We start from the raw sequence: 13,745 nt of genomic DNA, 5'->3' as shown, positions 1-13,745 counted from the left end.
CAGGCTTGGGTCTACACTGCATGCTGTTCTTTCTTGCCACTTCTTGAAGGACTTTCTATCAACCACAGAGTTGAATAAACTCATATTCAATAATGTAACTGATCCCTATGTAGGTTGTGCCTAGTAAACTCATGAAAAGTTTTATATGAGCCAAAAATCATCTTTTGAGCAGTTCCAAGGCACACTTGATTATAGTATTTTAGCATTCATAAACTGGTAGTCTTTCCATAAATCTATGCATGGAGAATATTCCCTTCTTCTTTTCCTAACACTGATTCCATATAGTTGCTGCTATGGTAGAAGAACTGTACCTTCTTTTCCTGCATAGGAAAGGTTGAAAGATGCTAGAGGGAGACAAGTTGAGGACCTAAGGGAGCTCTGATCAACATCATGTGCTGCTTTCTGCTTTTGATCCTTTCTAACTAGATGAAGGACTGGTCGAAGAACTACCCATGATCACTAGCTGGGCAGCAGCATGACTTACACTTATGGCTGAGAGGACAATCTATTCTTTTGGAAAAAAAGAAAAAAGAAAGACCATTCTTTTTCTCTGTCTGCAATTTAAACCTTAATAAGGAGAGTCCAGAAGTAACATCGTGGTCTCTTGTCTACTTGTCCTTGTAGGTGGTGCAGACTGGAGGGACTGCTGGTAATGAGTTTGTTCTTTCACTCATCTCTGTAAAAGCTGTTCTCACTGATGTCTCAGAGAGACAAACACCGTCTGGTTTTGTCATTCAGGCAGCTTTGAAGCTGGTCTTGTCAGCATGGTTGTTCTTTGGTGACTGTGGGCAGCCTGGAACCTCTATCCACCTCCCAGCTTCACTGGGGTTTTACGTGTGCTACTTGTAGTAGATTAGGGCTGCTGCTATGAAGTACAGAATGTTCTTACAATTGATATGTATACTTTGAAGCAATGCTGTATTTGGCTTGCTACATCTTTGGGGGCTTCTAATTTTTAAAAGGGTAACTTTTGGAACTGATAATAATGGCATTCAGTTAGAAAATGCCGACTCCGTCTTAACTATGTTTGCTAGCTGACCCAGCCAGACATATTCAACAACTGTAGCAGCTGTAGCTTGATGTTACTCAGTAACAACTTTCAAGATCAGTCTCAGGCTAAATAGAATTTATTTCCATGTAGCTGTGCTTAAATCTCCCTTCTCCTTTCCTCAGGTTAGCCCATGAGAAACTTGGAAATCAAATTAAAATGAGTGATGAAGGTGGAGACGCAGTAGTGATTGCCTCTGACAAAATCAGTCAAACCATTCTTGCAAACTCTAATATTTTTATCATAGGCAAAAATCCTTCCACAGCTCAGATTAACTCTGATAATATGTGAGATTTCATTACTAGTATGATCACAGCAGGAACTGGAGATGAATTCATGTGACAACTGTCTTCCCACTGCTATGGGGTGAGAAATAAAATCTCAAGCAATTGCAGCAGTTAATAAATGGTACAAAGTTCAGGTTGGGAGCCTGAACTTCTTTTCTGGTTGCCAGGATTACCTTTCCCTGCTGTGGAAAAGAATATGGTGATAGTTTTCTGCATCTGCTTTTGCATTTACTTGTATTAGGAAACTAGAACAAAATCTTCTTAATTGCCTTCAAAATCCAGTTACTATGGAATGATCTTCCAGGAACATTACTCTGGAGAAAAGTAATCCAAGCTTTGGCAAGAAAAAGCAGAGTTGCTGCTATGGGGTATATCACTATTAAACTAGAATCACAAGTGAAGAAAAGCAAAGAACTATTACTTTGGCAGTGTGGGAGGATGATTACCGGTTTACTGACCAAAAAAGCCAAAGGATTAAGTGAATATCCTCCTGCGGGATGCTGTATTTCAATAGCACTTTCTATTTAAGCTTTTGCAGCACTTTATAAACATTAATTAATTTATAGTCTCACCAGGCTCTACATTTTGCTTAGATAACAAGGTACCATAGAACAGGCACACTGCACACTCTTACCTAAAGTTTCCAGGCCTACAATAGAGGTAACTTTTATAGCACAACATCTATATCCTTCATATGACAAAGAGGGAAAATGTGGCACAAAGGGTCAAGCCCTAGTATTGTTTTAATCATGAATGGAGATATCCTTTTCAGAGGAACAAAGTCAGTGCCTTAGACTGGAAATCTAACTCCAGTGGTTAAGACAGGCAAGACGGTTCTCACATCTAGGAAATTACTTGCAATGATACTTGTTGATTTTACCCTACATTTTAGGAAACAAAGGGAAAATGCAGCTCAGCACTGCTATTTAAGATCCCCCCCCAACCTATCCCCAGAGAGTGTGGCTCTCCTGGCAGGGGTCTGTTCCCTGGCATTTAATCACAGGCCACCTTCCCATCTTTGACTGAGCTTCACAGTTGGAAGGATAGAACAAATGTCTGTATGAGAAGGAATTAAAACTCAGGTGTATCAGAAGTGTATATTTTCACGGCAGCAGTAGCGCAGGAATGGGCAGACAGTCACAGGACAGTCAGTGGAATTAAATGTTCACTGAATTTTACATGGAAAAACAAAAATAAATGCTTGTTGCGCAATGTGTGATTAACTCTGGGAACTCACTGCCACAAATATTTATTGGAGCACACTGCAAAGTACAGTTCTATAAATAACCCCCCCATGCTGCATTAGTAAGAGAAATATGCTATATGAGATAACATAAACTGTACAATTCATGCCAGAAGATCATAAAATATTTCAAAGTAAGGAAATATTTGTCCACCCAAAAGCTATGGTTGGTTTTAAACCACAGAGGCTTTTTTACGCCTCTTTGAGCTACCTGCTGGGATTCATCTAAGATCCTCTCCCATGACGCAAGCTATAAATTGGTGAGCTTATAGTTGTTGGAGTAGCCAGACCAAAGATGTTCTTAGTCTACTTGCAGCCAGTACTGCCAGTCCACACATGCACACAGGTTTTGTGTGTTCCTTCTCACTAAAGCAGTTCTCCTGCTGAGGACCAGGCTGGAATAACATATGAAATTAATGTTCCACAACAGCCTGTGCTGTTTGGGGCTTTCCCTTATTACTCGAAGTATGTCTTAGCACAAATGTATCAAATGCCAGTGGGAATGATTCTTCAGGGATCAAAGGAGAATGCAGGGAAGGCAAATGCTATGCCATCTTTACTACAAAGGAAAAGAAGAAAGCAAAGCCCAAATGAGGTAAAACTGCAGCAACAGGAAGCATACAGATTCTCGGTGTATAAAGCATTGATTGAGAGTGAGATAGTAAAAATTATAGCTTTTAACATTTTCCAGGCAACACCTATCTTGGACACTGTGCTTTCAAAACAGGGCATATTCTGGTGACTTGAATAGTATGATGAGCTAAAACAGTCTTTGCTCCTACAACTGAAGGTTTTCTGTGGCGTTTTACAAGCAGCAATAACTGTGTGTGGCCTTTCACAAAGGAGGTTACAAACCAGAGCCAGGTCACACATTAGCACTGCACTCAGACAGCTTATTCATCAAATATTTGGCTGGGCTGTAAAACCTTCTTCATTACATACACACATTAATAGTGAGAAGTGATGCAAAGGCTGAGTTCAGGTCTCTCACCTCTAGACACCACTTATCTGGCATCTTTCAGCACAATAAGCTGACACAAACATGCTTATTTCCTAGAGGTCACAGAAGCTTTATTTTAAATGAATATATAAGATGGACCCATACTGAATAAACAGCTTGAAGAGATAAAGTGTTGTCTTCCCAGGGGTTAAAGACTGCTTATGCTACCTTGGCTGTATCATTAAGTACCTTAGAAATTGGAAGGCCTAAACCGTGAGTGTGGGGAGTCCAGTAATGTTTTATATCACGCGATTTCCCAGGTGGGCAACATCTTAATGAAATTATCCCAGAAATCTTCAAATCTTCAGCAGATCTTGACCCTTTGCTGAAGTTTGGTTTCAATCTGCTACTTTCCAGCTACTAAAGCTAAGGTGAATTCAAAGTTCATCTACGCTGGTCTTTCAGTTGTCCTGTGTTTCGTGTCAGCTCCACCATGAAGGACATGGAAAGGAAATAGAGTATGTATTTTGAGAGGCTATAATTATAATGTAAATGCTACTTAACATTCACAAGAATATTTGCCCTTTAAATATATGATGTTGAATTAATACCACCAAGCTGTATGAGCTGGCTTAACATGCGTGTACTCTTTCTGGATATCATTGCTGCTTTCATACTGAAGCATCACATACACACAGGAGCAGATGTCTGTGCCTTGCCTTGTCTGCAGAGAAAATCAGTGTGAGAAAGACGCTGCCAAAATGTGCGATAAAACCACAGTGTGCACCTCTTCACACATCAACACTGTTGGTAATTAAGACAACCTGGATGGGGTTTTTTTTTGGCTGTACTGTTTATAAAGGGAATAAAAAAGGCACATGAGGATTTCAGTTTTCCTGAAAGAGCAGAGTTTGTCTGACTGCTGATACACAGCTTTCAAACTGAGAATAGTGGTGGTGGAGCAGGAGAGTCTGTCAGTTTGAGTGATCAACTACTGGGAGTTTTTTTATCTTACTTTTCTTGAAGTAGTAATATTTCTCATATTCTCCAGTTCTGAGGCTTGCTGCTATTTTCCCACGTCCACACTGATTGGTGTGTGCCGTTAAATTTAAGCACATGCTGATTGAATCCTGGCCAAGTTCACTTCCAAGAGACTGGCTTTTCAATCTTGATCAAATTATGACTCAGTGAACTTTCAAGCTGTAGCAAATCTTTTTCCTAACAAAGGACAACAGAAGGACAGCTTGTGTTCAGCCGATCATCTTATTTGCACCCCATGCAACACTAACAACCTTCAGGTTGATATTTGCTCTCGATATAGACTGTGGAGTACAATAATATGGTCTTTCTCATTTTGTTCTGTAGTGCCAAGAGAACAGCAGCCTGGGGTGTCTGTGGTCTGCTGGCTCCCCTTTGCTCCCTGACTGATGAACATATGATTGCCCAATTAGTACCACATGTAGGAAAGGGAAAAGGCACAAACAAGGCAGATAATGTGATTTCTTTAATTCAGGAAGCAAAATAAAATGGAACCACATCCACAGCACTGGTGTGAAGAAATACTGGAAGGAGTACTAGGAAGTGTTAGTTGAATAATGTTACACTTTGCAGAGAGCTTTATTAGATGGAGAAAAAAATATTGTTAGTGAAACCATTCAAAGAAAGAATTTCAAATACAATACATTAGGCTTAGAAAATGCAAAATTTTAAAGGTTTAAAAACAAAACATCAGTTTCTAAACCCAATTGAAGACAAATAGAACACTTATTGTTGAACACTGTAGAATAAAATTGCACTGTATAATCAGAAAATAAAGCCAGAAGGACTATTCCTCAGGAACAACTACAGAGAAAGCCAGCACTCAGGTTAACTGGAGTAGTTCAGGGAAGATCAAAGCCTACACTAAAAGAAAGGGAAGACCTTTGCACAGAAGGTTACTTTGAGGTAGGAGACACATCAATGCTCACAACCCCTCTTACATTTTATGTTGGTCTAATAGCTTCATATTTATCTTAATCAGTTGTTTAATTGCAGTTCTTGTCTTTGTCCTGCTTACTCCTCCTTCCTTGTTCATTATGCTTTTCCTCTGAAAACCTGATAGTCTATGAGGAAGAAAATGCTATTTACTTATAAAAGATACTTCCTGTCAGAAAGTGTCAATATTCTTCTGCAGTTAAAGAATCTTTCAACTTGTGAGTCTTCAGTCTCCTGAGGTGGTATTGACCCCTGGATAGAGAAAATGAAATAAGAAATTTCAATTACTCAAGCAAAGACATCCTGCTTAAACCTGGAATTCCCCCCAGGATTCCTGGCTTACGTCTGAAGTGTCTTAGAGTTGTAGGACAGCAACTTATATGCAAAATCCCAAATGAGTACAAACTGAGGCTTACAGATACCCTTTATTTCCAACTTTTCCACTTTTTTTTTGTCTGTGGTATAAGTGAAGCTGGGATGGTGCTTTGTTAAAGACACAGCGTAAGATAATAGTAAATGCTGGTTGTGAAACACTTGTTAAATACAATACCAATACCAGTGCTTTCACAGGAGAAAGTGAACAGTGTGAAGGGAAAGACGGTTTGAATGCAGGCAGCTGGATGGACTTTTCCAGTCCCAGTATCTGCAGTTAAAATTCATATCATGAGTGAGTTTTTTCTGCTTCCTTTTTATTTTTTGCACATGAATGATGACTTGCTTTTTCCTTGGCACTGTAATGAACATAAAGCCAGGGGAGACCTAAAGTCAAGACAAATGAGAGTTTGCAAAAGATCTGAAGTAGGAAAAAATGAGGAAGAAATGTCAAAGGCAAAAGAGCCAGACAGGTTCCTCCACGGAGCCAATGCCTGGTTCAAACCCTTCTGAAATCTTGAAGTATGCAAATATTCATGATTTTTTTAATTTTTATTTTTAATGTATTGCTCTTTTGTACCCGCTGGGGTGAGAAACAGGAACATAAAAACTGAGGGGCACTGGAAGAAAACTTGGCTCAAGAAAATGGTGCTCTCAGGGTTGTCAGTCACAGAAGTCTCATGGCAGTGCCTGTCTGAGTGCTTCTGGAAACTGAGACCTTGAGTGCATGCTTTATGAAGACCACATCCTCAGAGGCAAACTTTAGAAATTAAGATCAATTTATCACTTCTTGACTTTTTCTTCTTAAAAACACTATAAGGAAATATATTTCTAATGGGCAAATCCTAGATCCAGATATTCCCATTTCAGTTTGAAGCCTTCCTTCAACCCACCTCACATCCTGATTTTAGGCACAAACCTCTCTTTCTTTGATAATCAGTGGTGAACTGCCAAGCTGAGCAAACCTACAATTTCCAGGCCATTTGCTGGTTCCTATTGGGATTTCACAGCTCAGAGCTGTGTCTGGTTGCCACACAGCAAAGCACAGAGAGCAGAAATTGTGATGCTGAAATTAATTTCCCTTTTTTCTAGAATATTCCTTTCTGCTTAAAACTTTGGAAAAACCCCATCTACTGCAATATTTGCTTTATTGAGCAAAATTGGGAAATAAATATGATTATCACTTGGTTTTCTTTCAGAAAGTATTCTCAACTGGGATGGAACAGCCTGTGCTAAAATACCCAATTATAACAGAATCTCTCCACGCAGCCATTTGACATTGTTTCTTCTTTTGCTGCAAACAATATAATAGAAACTAAAAGCATGACAAAATTTACAGAAGTATATTTTATTCTGTTCTTGTACAGCAGATAAATATGTGAGGTACTATTGTCAAGGAGATTTCTTGTATCTGTGCAAGTGTAGAGGTAGCACGGATTGCAGCACAAATTGTTTTAAAGAGCAAGGAGGTTACTGAACTGTCACAACACGTGTGTGCATGCATTTACCCCACCAGGCTGCTCACTGAGCAATAATAAATCAGTTCTTACTGGGGAAACTCTCTTGACCCCAGTATGCTCTATTTTGATTGTTAAATGTTTATTCCTGGCTTCTCACTGATCCTGCACTTTTGTTCATGTTAGTAAAGGAACATCTTTACTAACTATGGGACCCCTGAGCTGTTAGGGAATGGCAGTGTAGTGGAGTTGTAATGGGGCTTTGTTTTGGGCTAGCTCGATTTGTCTCTCTTGACCCCACTGGCCTTGGGTTTAGTATTCACTCTCAGTTTTTAAGAAGCTTCCTGTGAAGAGGCAACAAAGGCAGAGGCAGCAGTTACTGAGATATGTACAGAAGTGTTAACAATCAGATGACATCCTGCAGTACCTCCCATGTGTGATCAACCACCCAGGATCAACCTGGACTAGAGAGCACTGCAGTGGTGCAGCATGTTGTAGGCTGGAGTCCTCAGATAGTAAGGGGAGTAGATAAGCATGGTTGTGGTGTTAAAAAGTAGATAAGCATGGTTGTGGTGTTAAAAAGCATAAGCAACAGGGAAGAAGAAGGGGTGAAAAATGAACTAGACATCCCACTTTCCATCCTTGCCAAAGTGGGCTTCAAATAGGCAAGTTTGTACCTGGTCAGACTTTCCATAGCCTTCATTAGCTTGTTCAAAACCAGATGATGGTTATAAAAACAGGCAATGGCACTAATGACTGTGTGTGATCATAGAATTATAGACTGGTTTGGGTTGGAAGGGACCTTAAAGCTCATCTGGTTCCAACCCCCTGCCATGGTCAGGGACACCTTCCACTAGAGCAGCTTGCTTCAAGCCCCATCCGACCTGGCCCTGCTCCTTGCATCTTGAGCTCTGCTTCCTAAGCCGGACACAGAGGGGAATCCTGCAGATGTCTGCTTTGAAACGAGATTTTGGGCAGGACTGTGGCTTGAGGCAATGAACTGCCTTTGGCTTCTGCTGAGCATTACCCTTGCCTTGGCACTTGACTATAGCTTGACTGCAGAAAGCTGTGACTTTCAGCCTGCTTTTATAGGATGGAAAAATAGCTGTTGTCTGAGGTTTCGTTTTCTCTGTATTACCCCTTACATGTTTTAAGCACTCTTTCTCAACTGATTTATAGGACAGATAATTTAATCTGAGAGTTGAGTAAATGTGCTGAAATTCAGCCTACACTGCACTCATGAAAACCTGTATTGTTTTGTTTTCTTTTCTTCTGTTCCCTTGAGAGAAAATAGTAATTTTCACTGAAAGTGCATGAGAAGATTTCTATACAGAAAGAGGTAATATTTAATGTGATCTTTCTTTAGAAAGTGAAGATGAAAAATTCTCTTGGCACTTTTAGGAAATTGCTCTATTTTCATCTGTCGTGTGTTCTCAAACCATGGAAAGGTCTCACAGTCACATATATTTTACTTTTCAGTGTGGTCTGGTAGATAAAAGAATGATATTAGAAGAGCAGGAAACAGTAAAGTAAATCTACATAACTGACAGGAAAATGCCTAATTCTCTCTGCAGAGAGAATGTAAAACTTTATAACTTTAAAATTTATAGGCGATACAATATTTATAAGTGATGGGAATATAAAGTGGGTGATACCCACTTGAATATACTTACAGCGTAGCTCAAATATGTAATGTTTGGATACTTACAGCACCCCTCTGAGGTAAGAAAGTGCTACTATGCTCTCCTTAGAAATAGGAACAAAGAAATCAAAAGTTACTTGCTGAAGGTCAGAGAAGGTCTTTTGCAGCAAGAAGTTATGTCTCTAATTAAAGATTAAGGGTTGTACTGTAACCGTGATCCTTCTTTTACTGTATTGGTTCAGTGTGGTAATAATTGTCTGTTTAAAAGGTTATTGAATCCACACCTGAGTGGAATGAATGATCTGGAAATGATATTCATTATTCAGTAATTAAAAGCTGTAACTGTAACTGGCCCCATCAGCTGGCTCAGTCCCTAAAGGGCAGACACAGCAGTGAGTAATCTTCCAGAAGTTCTCTATGGTGTTTTCATACCCGTGTGTATGAGCTGAAAACAAACTCACCTTTTTCATTAGTAGGGCATGTAGAAGGTAGGAAGAGATAAAAGGGATTTTAAAGATTTCATATTATTATTTTAGTAATCTCCTACAACTAAAAAAAACCCAGAGGACAAATGGGGTGGGAAAAGTACATCTGACTTGTGTCTCAGTCATTACTTCAGCACTTGTGAATCAGGGGGTATTTATGAAGTGCCGCTGATGCTCCCTTTCCTCAGTCATCTTTTCTGGTGCTTTTCTGGTGCCAGCTGCTATTGCATGCAAAAAGTATTTCATGGTTTTCTTCTTTTATCTTGCTCATAGCATGGTCTTTGGTGCCACAAAAGACTTCTGGATCTGATGTTCAATTCTTCTTTATCTGCTAACATCTGACACTCATGTTTCTCTCTTCTGCTTTTGCTTCTGTTTGTGGTATTTTTTTTCATCTCTTCCCCCCTCCACCCCACCCCTTTTTTCTTTTCACTGATGCTTCCATGTATCACTACAGTGCAGCTAACAGAAGCAGCAGACTGCTTCCTTTGGTCAAACATAATGTGGATATAAGCCCTCTCAGAATCATGGAGTAGTTTGTGTTGGAAGAGACATTGAAGCTCATCCAGCCCCAACCCCTGCCATGGGCAGGGACATCCTTCACTAGAGCAGGTTGCTCCAAGCCCTGTCCAACCTGGCCTTGAACACTGCCAGGGATGTTCCCACATCTTCTCCCAGACCTTTAAGTATCCTAAATTATATATCTTCCCTTCACATGAGTAATTCCCAGCCTGCTGTATTTCAGTGCCATAACCCCGTGCATATAACCCATGTACCCTTGTTTCAATGTCAGCTGGACAGCACAGCTGGGTTATCTCACAGTTTACAATAATAAGCCACTCCATTTGGTGAAGTGGTGTCTGTATTCTGTCTGGAACATGCATAACTCCAGCAACTGACTTTGGTTGGTCAGTGCCATCAGTGGACAGCAGAAAAACATCCTCCATCAGTATGGGAGGAAATACTTGCTTTCCTGAGGAAAGCAGCATTAGCAAATGGGTTCTGCTGAATAAATATTTAAAATGTAAATGATTTATCCATTTCATTGAGAACTCGGTTCCATCTCAGACTCTGTCTGAAGTTGTCTTCTAACTGCTGTCTGCATCTCTAGCCCAGTGTCCCACATGCTTTAGCTGGAAATCTGGCAGAGTTATGTCCATGGCCAATGGCCTAAGCAGATACTCTGGCTGCTTTGGTTTAAATACTCTGTGGACAGCTCGTGTTGAAGATGGGATGTGATGTTACCACTCTGTGGTCATAAGAAACAGCTGCCACAGATCTCAGGCCAAAAAGAGATGAGAGGGTAAAGCAGGTAAGAAAAGTTGAAATGAAAGTCGGATGAGGATAATTGGCTGCATTACTGCAGATCTCCTGTCTTAGAAGAAAGCTTATAAACATCTTCACTGTCATGCCTTAAGCTGTCACTAATCCTGGAAGAATCCTAAATGTTTGTATCTAAATGGTTCGTATTTAGTAGGCTTTAAAGCTCTGTTACAACTATCATCCAACAAGAGCTTGTTGGAAGTGTGCGGCTGACTACAATTCTCTGCTGACACATCTGTGGTTTGTGAGTCTGATTCTCTTGCAGATGGTTTCATTCATACAAATAACTTAAAGTGAATTAAAATGATTAAGTAACTCCCTGACTGACCTATTCAATTTTCTACTCCTTTGCTGTGACCCAAGGCATCCCAGCCCTACAGTGATGCTAACTTTGAGCAGCTCATAAACAGAAGAAAACTTAGCCCATTCTGAACAAAATATGTCTCATGTAGCTACCTGTTGATAGCCATGGAGGGGGTATGGAGGAACACATGATATTTATAAGCATATGGCCACACATGTATGTTTCTTTATGTTACTTGTAATAAATACAATATAAAAAAGAGTTCCACCGAATAAACTAAAACCAGACTGTGAGAATTAGCAGCACAGTGCCAGTAAAGAAAGCAGGTAAATGGAAGAATAGGGGGGAAGATAGAGCCAAGGTCCCTGCTCATCTCCCCACGCTGCCTTAGCACTTTAATTCTGCTTTGCAGTGACCTCTAGGGACAAAAGAGCAGATCAGTCTCTGATGTGAGCATTAACAGGGAGAGTGATTGCACGTTTTAGTCATAGAATCATAGAATGAATGTTTTGAATGGAAACTGTATTTACTGAGCTGAGGTCTTCATTTCTCACCAGGCTCCCCTCATCTCCCTGTTGGAAAAGGCAGGGGTTTGCTTGTGAAAGTGGATCAAGAGTTATAGTCTGGGTAGGCACTTAAGACAAATGTTTCTTCTTCTGTTGGTAGCCACTGTGAACTGATACAGCATGAAAGAAGGCAGTAATTGATGAGTCTCAGGACAGAGATTGCTCATCTGACTAAGAACAAACTTGATAATTTTTCTCCGAAACTTGGTCCGAAACTGCCCGGAGCTCTGAATGGATTGGATTCCCAAAAAGCTGTTTTCCTCTTAGGAATTTTGGCTAGGGTTAGGAGCAAGGCAGAATAGCCAGGTTATAAATACACTCTTTGGCCCAGAGGTTATGACAGCTGCATGGTATTCTTAGACTTTCATTTCTTATCCAAGCAGGAGTAACCAAAGCCTCTGCTCACTTTGAAGAATCATGAAAGATGCATGGCATCTTTCAAGATCTGCCTAGCTAGAATTGTGGTCATGCTGAGCGGTTAATACTTGGTTTGTGATCAAACACTAGAGCATGCTCTTGGTGACAGGTTGCATATGGAGAGGCAAATCACAGCGGCAATATTTCATCTTTAAAAGTCACAATGTGTAAAATTCCTGATATCAATATATGTCATAACAATGATCATAAGGAATCAGAGAACTCAGTAGTTATAAGATAGTTCACTAAATCTGTTCAGCAACATTCACTGTGTAAAACATTTAATCACATTCACAGCTGAGCTGTTCTCAGGATATACATATGTGACAGGTTGTGCTTATAGAAATAAGTTACTTTGGCAAAAAAGACCCAATCCAGCAAAATAAGTCATCCACATAGGAAAAAAATACTTTTGTAAAATCAGCTCTGTATCTGTTGGGCTGGATGCCTATTACAGATATTCATAGACAGACTCCAGGAAGAAATTATAGGTAGCAATCACAGAACCTCATAAATAAGCAAAGGCAGATTGAGTAGCCCTACTTTAGGGGGGAGCTTTTGGAGAAAGTACACAGCTCACAGGGAAGACTCAGTTTTCCACCAATGTAACTGAAGTAAAGAAGCATGAATGAAGCCACAGATGTAGCGGACAGAAATCCATGCAGAAAATGACCAGGAATATGCAAGTGAAAAGAACCATGAGGATATGCTGGGATAAGTTCGAAAGGAGCAGTTTCTCACAGCCAACTAGCTTTAGTCTGTGCTTTTACTATTGTCCTGAGTGGATCAAATGTTCTATATTTACTGAGTATTGCTGCCTTCTTCAGTGGGGAAATTCATATTTCCCAGTGCAGCAGCATTTAAAAATTCAAGTGTGTGAATAACTCCAAAGAAAATAACCACTGTGGCCTCTTATTCTCAGTTACTTCTGCAACTTTTAAAGTAACTGTTTCCCTCTTTGACAGCCAGACTGGAGGGTTTTAGACACAACTCACTGTCATTGTTTTTTCCCCAGTCCTGGAATCAGAGGATAAAGCAACTGATGGCCTGACATCCTCTCACTTCCACATGTCTGGGGAAGGTCACAGGGCCAGCCTTGATCCACTGCCAATAATGCCATAAATCTCTTTGAAGCTCATCCTCCTTTGTGATTTATGATAGAGCCTGAGTTAGTCTTGGTGAAAATATGATGAAAACAACCTTTTTTTAATAGGATTCTGGTAAGTTCCTCTTCTTAAGATTCAGGTGAAACCAAGAAATTTCAGTTTTGCGTTCTGAAAACTGCAGTAAAGTCAAGCATCAGCAAATTTGAGGTTTAGGCAAAAAGGTTTTCCTCTCTTCTCACATTATGCAAAGCAGCTTGACATAATGCATGTGCATGGAGATGTTTCACAGAGGGTATCCGTGGCCCTTTCCAGCAAAACTGTGATCTCCACTGGAGTAGGGGCCTTTGAACTAAAAGGTCTTGCCTCCCAAGGATTAAGAAGATCAATCTGATGCAGGTTTTAGTGCCTACCAGGGATCCTGGCGTTTTTTCCTCTAAGCCAGGAATTTGGCATCACTGAAACATTTTGCTACCACTGAAGGCTGTTTCCTAAGAGCTTTCCCAAATCTCCACTTCACTGCAGGCAGTCAAACTTCTCTGCTTTGGTTGCTCTTATAGACTCATCAGCTGAAGGCTGGTGGT

The 13,745-nt window shown here is 40.2% G+C and overlaps 1 long non-coding RNA gene across 1 annotated transcript in view; it reads right to left on the bottom strand.

The window, feature by feature from the left end:
* LOC133222812 (uncharacterized) overlaps positions 1 to 13,745 on the bottom strand; it is a 101,588-nt gene that overhangs the window by 42,795 nt on the left and 45,048 nt on the right. The window contains exon 2 of the long non-coding RNA XR_009728377.1: positions 13,121 to 13,275. This is a non-coding gene — a long non-coding RNA (uncharacterized LOC133222812). The remainder of the gene's footprint in view (positions 1 to 13,120; positions 13,276 to 13,745) is intronic.

The sequence above is a fragment of the Neopsephotus bourkii genome, unplaced genomic scaffold, assembly GCF_033783945.1.
Source record: "Neopsephotus bourkii isolate Nb327-2 ecotype Australia unplaced genomic scaffold, CSIRO-AGI_Nbou_v1 NB_1622, whole genome shotgun sequence".
Taxonomy (NCBI): Eukaryota; Metazoa; Chordata; class Aves; order Psittaciformes; family Psittacidae; genus Neopsephotus; species Neopsephotus bourkii.
Note: the sequence above shows the minus strand (reverse complement) of the source record. Positions and strands in the feature narration are given on the sequence as shown.